Here is an 11,679-nt window from a genome sequence, read left to right as displayed (position 1 = left end):
GGCAGCTGTTAAAACCAGGAAGCTCTTATTGCTCTTTTTCCCCATGAAGGTTGAATCCATGTGCTGAGAACTTGGATGACATAGGAGCTAATCATGAGTGGTTTATAGCATCAGACTACTTAAGAAGTATAAACTAATGCTAACTTCCTCTGTTCAATCTTTATGATAACAGTTTTAATTTGAGTCTCACTAAAACTAGAGCTGCTCCATAAGTAGAAGAGACTGAGCACACCAGCCATTTCAAGCTTGCTGTATGTGGGACAGGCAATATTAGTGTCCAGTTTCCAAAATATGCTTCATTTCACGCTTTGTTCTTCTACAGTGCAAAGAGGAACAGGGTGGGGATTTTATAGGGGCTTTTTTGGTTTGTTTGTTTATTCCTGAAATGAAGCTGACAGTATTTTGACAGAAGAGAAAGTCCCTGCACAAATGTAGGGATGTACACAATCTCAGGAAATAATATTCAGGCAATGGAATTTTGGGGGGTGGACAGACTGCTAGATGCTGAGCCAACTCATCCTGAGGGACACTGCTCTCTCTGAAAGCTGGTATATAAAGAAGTAATTTGCATCACTCTGAGAGAACTTGTTCTTGGAGGTAACAAAATCAGATAAAACTCTTTGCTAAAAGGAACAGCTGCAAATGCTGTCTACAATGAGAACAGGGCAGGAAACTCACCAGACTGGGGGCTTTACTTGCTCTTTTTCAAGTCTGGTAAATTGCACAGAGATGTGCATGAGAAGAGCAGGTAAACCCCAAATGAAAGAAATGTGCTTTATGTCTGGTCCAGACAAGAGCTGAGGCCAAAGTCAACACCAAGAAGTAGCTTTAGTCATAAAAACCCTCAGTCATCTTGATGGCCTGGGATTTTTTTCCTCGTTTTTTAGAAATGTCATAATTACATGCAACAAAGAAAGTTTTAATACAGTTTGCTAAAATATTAACTACCTATGATTTGAGGAGAAACCACAGACTTTACGTAAATATTCTGCTGATGTATGCCAATGAATGACACATATCCCCTCTTCTGAAAGGGCATCATGCTTACCCCTTCTCAGCAGTATGCAGAAAATCATGATTGATTGGTTGATGCGAAGAACTGCTTTCCACAGCTGTTAAGGAGGGAATCAGAAAATTATGGTTGCACACAAGGCTAAAATATAATATAGTACAAAAATCAGTGAAAAAGAAAACAATATCTGGAACAAGAGCATTAAACTCTCTGTGGGGAAAAAAATGGTTGCAGAGTATACACAGTGTGCATTGAAAATAATGAAACCTCCCTAAAAAGATGTATCTCACCTAAAGCTCCTTGGGAAATAAAAACTAATACATTTTAAATCTTTACTGAAAATCAGGAGAAGATATTTGAAACAATGAGAAATATTTGTGCTACACTATTATCTCTGCCCTTTTCAAACTGCTGTAGGAGTTTATTCATTCCTGTTCTTGCCAAACAAGAAAATGCATAATTGAAATGGTTTGGTTTTTTTAATGACCTGATTTGTAATTGCTCATTTAAGGTACCAGTTCAGAGTCCTTTACCCTCCATTCAAATCAAGCTCTGGTGTGGCAGAGGGTGTAATGAACGCAGAGAATTAGCTCAGCCCAGGACTGGATGAGCTGCTGCCCACCCACACCTCTTCATTTTCTCTCTGACTCTGAGTACAGAGGCAAGACCTGAGCATGGGCAGCATTCTCATTACCAACACACTGATGATCCTCTTAGAAGTTAAAACAACCCTTCCAGAGTTACTGTCCTTTACACAGGAACGAGGGGGTGAGCGGGTCCACAGGGAGCCAAGGGACACAGGTATCACAGTACAATCCTGTTCCTCATTCCTTGGGCTGCATCTTTAGTGGAGCTTAAAGCTGCCTGAGCCTGGAGTAAAGCAGCTTAAAGGCTATCATATTATGGTGCCTAATCATAGCTATAGAAATGCCATTAATGAGTGTTATTTAACTGCTGCATTCATTATATAACCACAATATTGCATGCTTGGATTTTCACTTATGTCCTTGTTGTTTCAATACCATGACTCAGTGAAGAATAATTCTTAGCTTATTTTTCAACTTCTCTGTGGTCTCTCCCATTGATGCATGTAGTACAAGACAGGAAAAAGACAGCAAAAACCAGTTCAGATCCTGCCACTGTAGACCTGAAAGCCAAATCTTCAGACACTGTCAGATCCAGCACTGCTCACTGATGGGAACCATTTGGCCATGGTCTTGTACACTGGAGCTGTACTAGCAGCCTTGTGAGCTATCAGGACTGAAGTGACCTAAATATTCCTCTCCCAGTCTTTGTACTGATGCCGTAGTGTTTCCAGATGTAAGAGCAACATGAGTGCAGGATGTGGTGCACTCTTCCTTGCACAGGATTTGACTCAGACTCCCTTACCAAACAACACCCCGAGCAAGTACTGCTTCTTCTGAGTAATTAGCCCCTCTCCTGGACCAAGGTGCCCATCAGCTGGCGTGGCTCCTTGCTCTGTTCTCACAACTTTATGGCAGCTGCTTGCAGTGTTCACAAGGCTGGGCTGGGAGCATGAGGGGCAGAGCAAACACAGCTTGGCACAGGCACGAACTTTACCATCTATAGAAGATATTTGGATGCTCCAGAGGCTGAGAATAGCAGATGTAAAACATTCCTGGATCTCTGACTTTTAATTAAAGATTTAATCATGTCATTTGACATTTTCTATTCCAAGATTTCCCCAGTGGTGAGCTTCTTGAATTGGGTCAACATACCTTGTAATCCCACATCTTCAGATCAGCTGTCAGCTGGGTCACTGAGTCTCCTCCACAAACACATTTCTCTTGAGATGATGATGTATGTGTGCATGAGATGTGCATTCCTGGGACTAATTGCTGACTGGGGAAACAGACCTCAGCCCCTCAGAATTTTGAGAAGAGTTGCCCAGTCTTTTTGCTGTGATTTGAACTAACTTAAAAAACAAGGCAATTAAAGACAGAATGACCACTCCTACCTCCTGTCAGATTTCATCAGCCCTCTAATAGTGCTAGGCAGGTACCTCATCTCCAGTAAATTTAACTCTTTTATCACACCCCACCAATCCTTCAGGTTTTGAAGTCACTCAGACACTGTGCAATTTTGGGGCCTGAAAAACAATTTACTGCAACACTATTATCTGTGGGGCTTAAACCCTACTTGGTTTTAGATTATTACTTGGAGCACATTTCATATATGTTGCTTCTACCAGCTGTGATGACTAGACTAAATAAAGAAATAATTAATATATATTAGTTGTATACTTAGAGACAGCTACAGGTGGAGTCCAGGGGCAAGAGAAGCTGCTGTGGCTGCTGCTGTTGAGGAGCCATCCCATGGTCTGCACCCTTCAGCCTGGGGGACAGCAACCATAAATAACCTAAGAGAACTTCCTGATTATGGAAAAGCCTCACAGCAATATTTTCTGTGCTTCTGTCAAGCCAAGACAGGATGAAATAGCCTTTTTTAATTATTTGATTTCTTTTTGGAAAGAAAAATGTCAAAAAAATGGTAAATGTTCAAAACTGAAACTTCAGAAGAATTTTTTGGAATCACAGAAGTTTAATTCTGTAAGGACCTCAAGGTGTCACCTACAGCTTGTTTGATCCAGATAGAAATGTCTGAACCTAGATGTTCCCTGGCACAGGGATCTTTTAAAAACCTCCAAAATCACAGTATCCAAAATGGGTTATGTAGCTTATGCTTAGACTTAGAAAGCTATTTTCAATCCTTCAGATGAATGCTGATCTCTTCACTTTTATGTCCTGCCTGTACTGGACATGGAGGGAACTTGTTGACATTTTTTATGTTTGAAATCTATTATCAGACAAGCTGATGACTTTCATCTGGAATAAATATATTCCTTCAAATTTCTTCCACATTCCACACCGTTCTTATCATACTTCTCAATGACTGCAACTTGTGATTTCAATTGTGAACTGTGGTGCCTTTGTCAAAAGATTTGGAAGTTCTGTCACCAGGGACACACTTTTACATTGTCTTAATTTTGGGTAAATTTGAGACACTGAATTTTGGGATGTTCTGTACATAGACCAGGAAACCTCTTTCTTTCCCCTTTAACTGAATATTTCAGCTTCATTATAACATTGTAGTCACTTGCATTACTTCAAGTTTAAAATACTTCTCTTCCCAACAAGATAGGCAACTATTTGTGCTGATAGGCTTAGATAATATTTCAGTCCAGCCACCTGTGAATTAATTGAACTTCCCTCCAATTCCATTTACTCAACACAATAAAAGTCAATGGAGATATACCACAGAATTATTTCCTGTATGTCTAAGCTGTACTTCAGTGGACTGGGTGTTTATGTGACATGTATTTGTGGCTATGTTGTTGAATTTCCCTCCACAGCAGGAGCATGTCTTGGGTTGAAAAATGTAACCAAAAATGTGTATTCTATTTTCATCTGTTGAAGTCGGTTGGGAGATATTGTTCCTTATCTCTTGTAATTCTAGGGGTGGAATGAGGGGAGATGCCTTCTGTTAATGGGACACCTGATAACACCAGATAAGGCAGTGCTTTCTTATCTCTTCCTCCACCCATCCTCCTAGGAGGGACATCACCTGTGAATGGGCCATTGAAGGCCTCTCACATGACTGATAACATCACCTCATTCCACTGTGAGATGCTCCACCCAGTAGCCAAAGCCTTTCCACTGGGATAAAACCAGGAATCCCAAACACCACGGTAGCCTGTTTCCACTGGATTCCCAGAGGATGACTGGACCCTTTCTTGAGGATCTTCTCTACTTCAATGGAGCCACAGCTGTCACTCTGGGAGGACTTACTTCAGACTGCTTCCAACACCCTAACCAACAGGGTGTCAGGTTTGCATTTTGACTCTGTCAGTGGTCCTTTGTACTATTGCATTTATCTTATTTTATTTTTATCTTTCTTGTTGTTTGTTCTCTCTCTATTAAATTGTATTTCTGACTTGGAGTCTCACTGGTTTTGCTTTCAAGCCAGCACAGACTGATTCCTTGATTTTGCATACTACTAACAATCACTAAAGCAGGATTATGAATACATGCATATTTCAAATATTTGCTAATGATTATGATTTTTTTTTGGTCCATGTTCTTACACAGCATTTGGGCATCTGTCAGTCGAAGATGTCGTGCAAGTGTTTGGCAACACAGTTAATATCCTCTTCTGCAGAAGGAATACTGGCGTTCTGTGTTGTAGACTTTGTTTGTTTAACATAGTGATCAAAAGGCACATTGCATTGCCACCAAACCTTGAGTCACCTTCCCCAAGGAACAATCACCCTTTCTTTCCATTTGGGTGGAGATTGTATATTTCTCAGTAAGGCAGTGGTGATCTCAGTCCAAAGTTTCTTGATAATACTTGCTAAGCAGAAGAGGGCTATTTTATATTGAGGTGGCAGAAAAAAAGAAGGCTTATTGCATATACGCTGATACGCTTTTATCATTGCAGTGCTGAGACTGTGGCAGCAGCCTGGTGTCTGGTTTCTTCTGGGCACAGTTAAAGAGGGAGAGGAAAGGAGCATCTGTATAGGTGGTGCTGTGAACTTTGCAAAAACATCTGGCAGATCCTGGCTGTAGCAAAGCAATAGAAATGTCTCTCAATTTTTTTTTTCAGACACTCTGCCTGGTGCACTTCCTCACTTGCTGATTGAGACATTCTTCTGTGGAATCACTGGGTTTGGCTTTTTATGGTTAGCAAGAAGCAGCAACGTCAGAATGCATCAGGATGCACCCTGATGGTGACTTTGCCTGTTGTGGGCAGCAGGACGTGGTAGCAGAAGGAAATGGTGGGAGGTGGAGGGTGATGAAGCTGTCATGTGCTAGAGGATGGACTCGAGTGTGAGGAAGACTGGTTAATCCTGCCCAGGAGGGGGAAAAAACGCAAGACTTTGCAGCCAAATGCCACTTCCTTTTCCATCAAGATGAAAAGCCAGAGGGAGGAAGGAAGGGGAGAAAGGGCAGGGTTCATAGCCCAGGATCTGACCAAACCAACCCCTCAAGGTCTCTCCATTTCTCTCCCATTACTACCATAACCCTCCCAGCAGTCTGGTCAGGGGCAGAAGGGAAGAGAGGAGCAATTAAAGGGAAGTGCAGGGTATGCAGGGTGGCATATCAGAAATGTACTGGAATTGGACATTTCGGCTGGATCATGATGGGGCTCTAGAGAGTTACTCATAATACAAAGTTTCAAAATATGTACAACTCATGCTCAAAAAATGACTTCTGTCTGAGGGCGGGGACCGTTTTCCCCAGCCCCTGCTTGTGAGACAAATAGGAAAATGGCGAGGAGGGGGAATTACTGCCGTGAACTGTTTAAATAAAGATAGTTGCACTGAAGTTTGCTCAGGTACTACTTCACCTTGCTGCCTGTTTTCTAGAGACTGTCCTGGGCAGGTACCTGATAGCAGAGCTGGGTCCTGGTGGGGCACAGAAGTGGCACAGGAGTGTGGCTGGCAGCCCAAGTCTGAGCTCAGTAAGGGCTTTGGAGAATTTATGCAAGCTATCTTATGAATTGGGACAACTGATACTGAGAATCTATGCTTTTTTAAAAGGCTTTCTGCAATCAGAAGGATTATTAATTTCTTTTAGCCTCACAAAGACAGCAGCTGGTAGACAACAGTTGCCTTTAGCATATTATTTTTTCTTATATGAACTTTTGATCTTTTTTCCCAAATGGATAAAAGTATGAATCTCCTTAATACAGTGATGCACTTCTGTACTGTCTAGCAAAAAAAAAAAAATTTAGAGCAATGGCAGTAAATTCTTCTGATTTTCACTATCAAAGTGCTCTTAAAAATTATTGAATCTTATGGCTGGTCCAAATTTTGCCTGTGTTGTTCTACTGCTTTACCATCACTGGCCTGGAATGATCCCTTCAAAGGCACTTCTGAATAGATACATCTTGACTGCTGCACATAATACAGCTGTGACTATCCCTGCATGATTGTGGTGTGACCAGCAGTGACCAGACACCTGGGTTTCTCATAGCTGCAGAAGATGAAGTGACAGAACAATGTTTGAGCCTGATGGGAGGAAAGCTTCTTACCAGCCTGTCTGACTTTAAAAAGATCTTTGCTTGCATCAGCCATGTATCAAGTCACTCTGACCCGCTACAGTCAGGTTTCCATAAATACAATCTACAAAAGGAAATGCTTGCTCTGCCTACTGCTGCAGGAAATTACAGGTCAATTCATTTATCATATGCATCAGTATAATATAGCAGTGGGTGCACGCATTATTCCTTTGATTATTCAGAGCATTGCTCTAAATCACTTGGTGCTCAGGACATGTTCCTGCAGATGACAAGAACCAGCAAGTTCAGTCTAAACCGGGGAGCCATAATTTACTGTCTCTGTTGGCTACACTGACAACTACATGGAAGTTCAGCCATGGTACTGAGGGTTGTGGAGCTCTCTCAGCTCGAATTTAACCCTCAGGTGATGTCCAGGTTAGATGGACATCAGGAACCAGTGAAGACTCATCTCATCTGAAAATGCAAACCGATGGGTGATTTTCCCTGCTTTGTCTCTAGATCTTCCCTTCATTTCCATCCGCCTTTACCTGAAACTGCTCAGAAGATATGTGGTACCTGCCTGCCTTTTCCCTAGTTGTCACTCTGGGGAGATGGGGACAAGAAGCAATCAGAAATTAGCAATACATCTGAGGAGTTTGCCAACACAGTAAAGTGATAACATTGACAACACTGCTCTTTGCTTCGAAGCTCTTTTGATCCGGTGGATTTCAAAGCACTTCACAACGGGGCAAAATTCAAGTGCTCCACTGCACAGAGAGGTACTAGAATGTGTTCTAAATTACCCAGTGAGCCAGGACTCACTGCACCTGGCACTCCAAAGAGCCCTTGCTTTATCTGTTAATTACAATAACGTAGGGTGGGTAACTCAAGCCTGGTGATACATGTAAGGAAGCAAACACAGTCTGCAAGAGTCACACATGCCATAGGAAGGACTCAGTAAGAGCTGGTGTTTCCTTTCAAGCTCCACTAGAGTCTCTCCCAATATTTCTTCTGCCTGTTGCAACGTCTTCCTGCAGATATTTTGAAATATATATAGATATATATAAAAACACCTGATGAGTATCTTCATGATGGATGCTCAGCAGTTATGACAAGACTCAAAGCCATATCCTCACTTCTAAAAGTCTTTTGAGAACTGAAATTCTTTGTAGGAATAAGGACCTCTCACAATCATAACCATCTATCCCCAGGGGACTAGAAGGATGATCTAGTGTGGGTTAACATCAACACTCAAATTATCCTTGTGCTAGGTATAGAAGTAAAGGAAGCCTCCAAGTTTCATTTGGAGGTATTGGGAGCTGTTGGAAGAACAAGAGAATCTCTTAAGCAGATCCTTCTCTGATGCTGATGTTCCCTTCTTCCCTAAGCATTCCCAAGTAGTTTCATTTGTCTTGAGTTTTAGGCATAAAGAATAATGTTGGATAATATCACAACATCTTTAAATACTTTTCTATGTTTTCAGAGGTTTACAGGGTGAACATTTTGGTGGTAAGAAGTTCCTAGTGTTATCAATATTTTTCACTGTAGAGCCTGAAGATTTCCTTAAAGTACATTCACTGAGTGAAGTTAAAGAAAAAAAGAAAGAAGTAGCTTTCATCTGTTTGCCAGTGAAATTCAGTTTTTGTTTCTCACACTGAGTTCTCAGAGATTTGTTGTCCTCGTCACATGATGCACTTCATGACAGGAAAATGATGTTCCATTACCAAAAGTCATCAGCACAAAGATCCTGGCAGTGCAGCCATTCTTGATGTTTACTTAAATCAGCTATTGTTTTAGCAAATTAGATCCACTTTTAAAGCAAGCTGTTTAGATTTGGGAACATATCAAACTGAAAGAGAAAACTCAGCCACCGCTCTATTTAAAGGCATACTTATTTACTGAACTAAGCATACATTTGAGAAAGGTGGTAAAATAATATTTCTATGCAGAAGTGCCATTTGGATTATCAATTCCCCACACTTTCAAAACTTCAGTGTGCTGCAAAACTAGGTTGAAAAATATGACAGTATTGCAGAATTATCAAAAGGAGATAGAGCTGGAATGAGGACAGCTGCTTATTTAAGCAGCTGTGAGGGAGGGAGAGACAGTGTGGGATGAGGATGATAAGTTAGTTGGTTCTTCTTCCTAAAATGAACCAATATTTCATTGTCACCAGAAGGCACTAACACTCAGATACCTGCTAAGAGAGCCATTTTTCAGGTCGCAAATACCAATGCATCAGTCTGTGTTCAGGTTTCCCTTGCAATCACAGTGGTTGGAGAACAAATCTTGGTAAGTGAAGGCAGATCTGAACAGATTTTACACCAAGGGTAAATGCCATATTCCAGGCTCACAGAAGTGATGCAGCATGCACAGCACTGACATAAGAAGCTTGGCTGATTTGTCTCCAGGTGTTTTGGGAATTACAGCCTTCCCTACTGTGAAAGCTGAGCTCAGGATCTGGGATGAGAGGTGGATCACCAGAGCACAGACCTCAGCAGTGTCTGTGCATCAATGGCATGAGGTACTGCAGGTAACACAGCTCCCCTCACCCTCTGGTGAAAGTTTCCCTGTTTTTAGGATGTCTTCAGAGCCTCTTAGAAAAGACGTTTCAGATGTGCAGAGTCTCTCTGGGCCTGCCTTCAGTGCTCAGCCTGTGTCCCCAGCCCCAGCTGCAGTCCCAAGTACTGCTCCTCTGTTTTAGGGCTCTTCTCCAGACGTGGAGGATTGTCAGCACCCCCCAGGCAAGGCTGCACTTCTTTGGTAACATAGCTCCAGTCAAGCAATCAAGAAAATGCCCTTCTTTGCTATAATTTTGCCTGCATCAAAAGTTTTGTAGCTGTAGTTACTGTGGCTTTCTCTCCTGCCTTCTTAATTGAGACACAAACCAAATTGTTTTTCAGATGAAATCAACTCTTGCTTTTAATCTCCACTCTGCTGCTTGTAGAGATGTTTCATGGAATATCTAGGGTTTGGTTTTGTTCCCCTAGAGAAGCTCAGGAAATTTCATCCAGATTTAAGTCTGACCTAAAATGTGATGTCAGCTCTCATACACAAGTGTGTTAAAAATATGAAAACACAGTGTGAATCATAAAGAACCAAGTGATTTTGATTCCAGGATTATGATTCTTGCTGGAAAAAATGAGAATCAGTAAACTGAAGACACAAAATGATGCTTTGACTTTCTCTTTGATTTCTCTTGAAAGGGGAGAAGAAATAGCTAAATGCATCTATTGATTAGAGCATGAAAAGCAGATACGGTACAATTTACTGCTATTGATAAAACAGCAATAATATTGATAACAACAGCACCTAGAGTTTATTGCTATAATAGAGTATTCCTTGTTGAATTTCCTGGTGTGAAAAAGGAATCTTTAGTTGCTGAGCTTTTATCCATAAAAGTTCCTGACTACTGCTGTGCACACTGGAGAGGAGCAGAGAAAGGCAAATATGCTGGTTAAGGAAGAGATGAAGGACATCAGCTTGTTTAGTCTAACAAAATAAGCACAAAATTGTGGAGTGGGGATACAATTGCTGTAAGTAAATACACTGGACTATAACATTTCAAAAGGAAGAGTACTTAAGCTAAAGGATAAGGTTAGTTTACTAAAAATAGGTAAGAACAGGTCAAGAATAGATCTCTGCTGGAAAACAGATTTCCAGACCCCAAAGAATGAGAACTTGGAACAGCCTTCTTCTAGGGCCAAAATCCCTCATCAGTTTTAAAGGGAAGCTGGGTTCATTTGTGAAAATGGTACCTGTGATGCCCATGGAATATGCCTGACTGTGCAGAAGACAAAGATACTCTCTGCTCTGGCATTTTTATTTTCAGCCCTTTCTTTTGGATGCAGGATGAGAAAAGATTCAGAAAGTAGGCAAGCCAGACGTACACCTTCATGGTACAATTACAGGGCAGTAATCTTGTGCATCTGTCAGTTGGGGTTGAAATATGACCTTTCTTAAGTGCAGAGATGTTATCAGTCAAACTAAGCAAAAACAAATTTTCAACAAGTGAAAAAAGCTACTTGTCTCTCCCCACATTGTATTTTAGTTATTTGTTTCTCTCCATGCTGTATTTTGTTCCCAAAGGAAAGAAATCAGGAATGTACTCCCTTGGTAGGAAGGATAAAAGGGAGAAACTTTATTGCTTTGGAAATTACCTTGTTGAGTTGCTCCAAGCAATTTGATGGGTTTTACATCTGTCAAGGGCAAAGATTAAGTTATTAATACATGTTTATACGAGCATAAGTAACTCCCCCTACTATACCTAGACAGCAAAAAGAGAGAGGGAACAAAATACCTAATTTAATGGGAGTTGGTGAATCTGAAGAGTCAGTGGGGAATCAGACCTGCCAAACTTTTGCTGCATCAGACTGCTGAGGTAAACTGGCTCTTGTGTTTTGGTGCTGCCAGCACGATTCCTCAGGCATCAGCTCCAGTGAGATCATTAGCCTGAACAAGGTATCCCTCTCAGCAGAATTAAGTCAGTCTCCAAACATTCAGACATTATGATTCAGGCTTCAGAGAGGCATAAGTTTTATCTTTAAAAGGCCTTTGATTGTTAAGTATGTGTGTGTCTAATCTGATAAAACTTTAAATGCTGTTTTACCAGTCTTTTGCATAAAAGATCAGGGCAGATTAGGATA

Source organism: Prinia subflava, chromosome 2 (assembly GCF_021018805.1).
Source record: "Prinia subflava isolate CZ2003 ecotype Zambia chromosome 2, Cam_Psub_1.2, whole genome shotgun sequence".
Classification (NCBI taxonomy): Eukaryota; Metazoa; Chordata; class Aves; order Passeriformes; family Cisticolidae; genus Prinia; species Prinia subflava.
Note: the sequence above shows the minus strand (reverse complement) of the source record.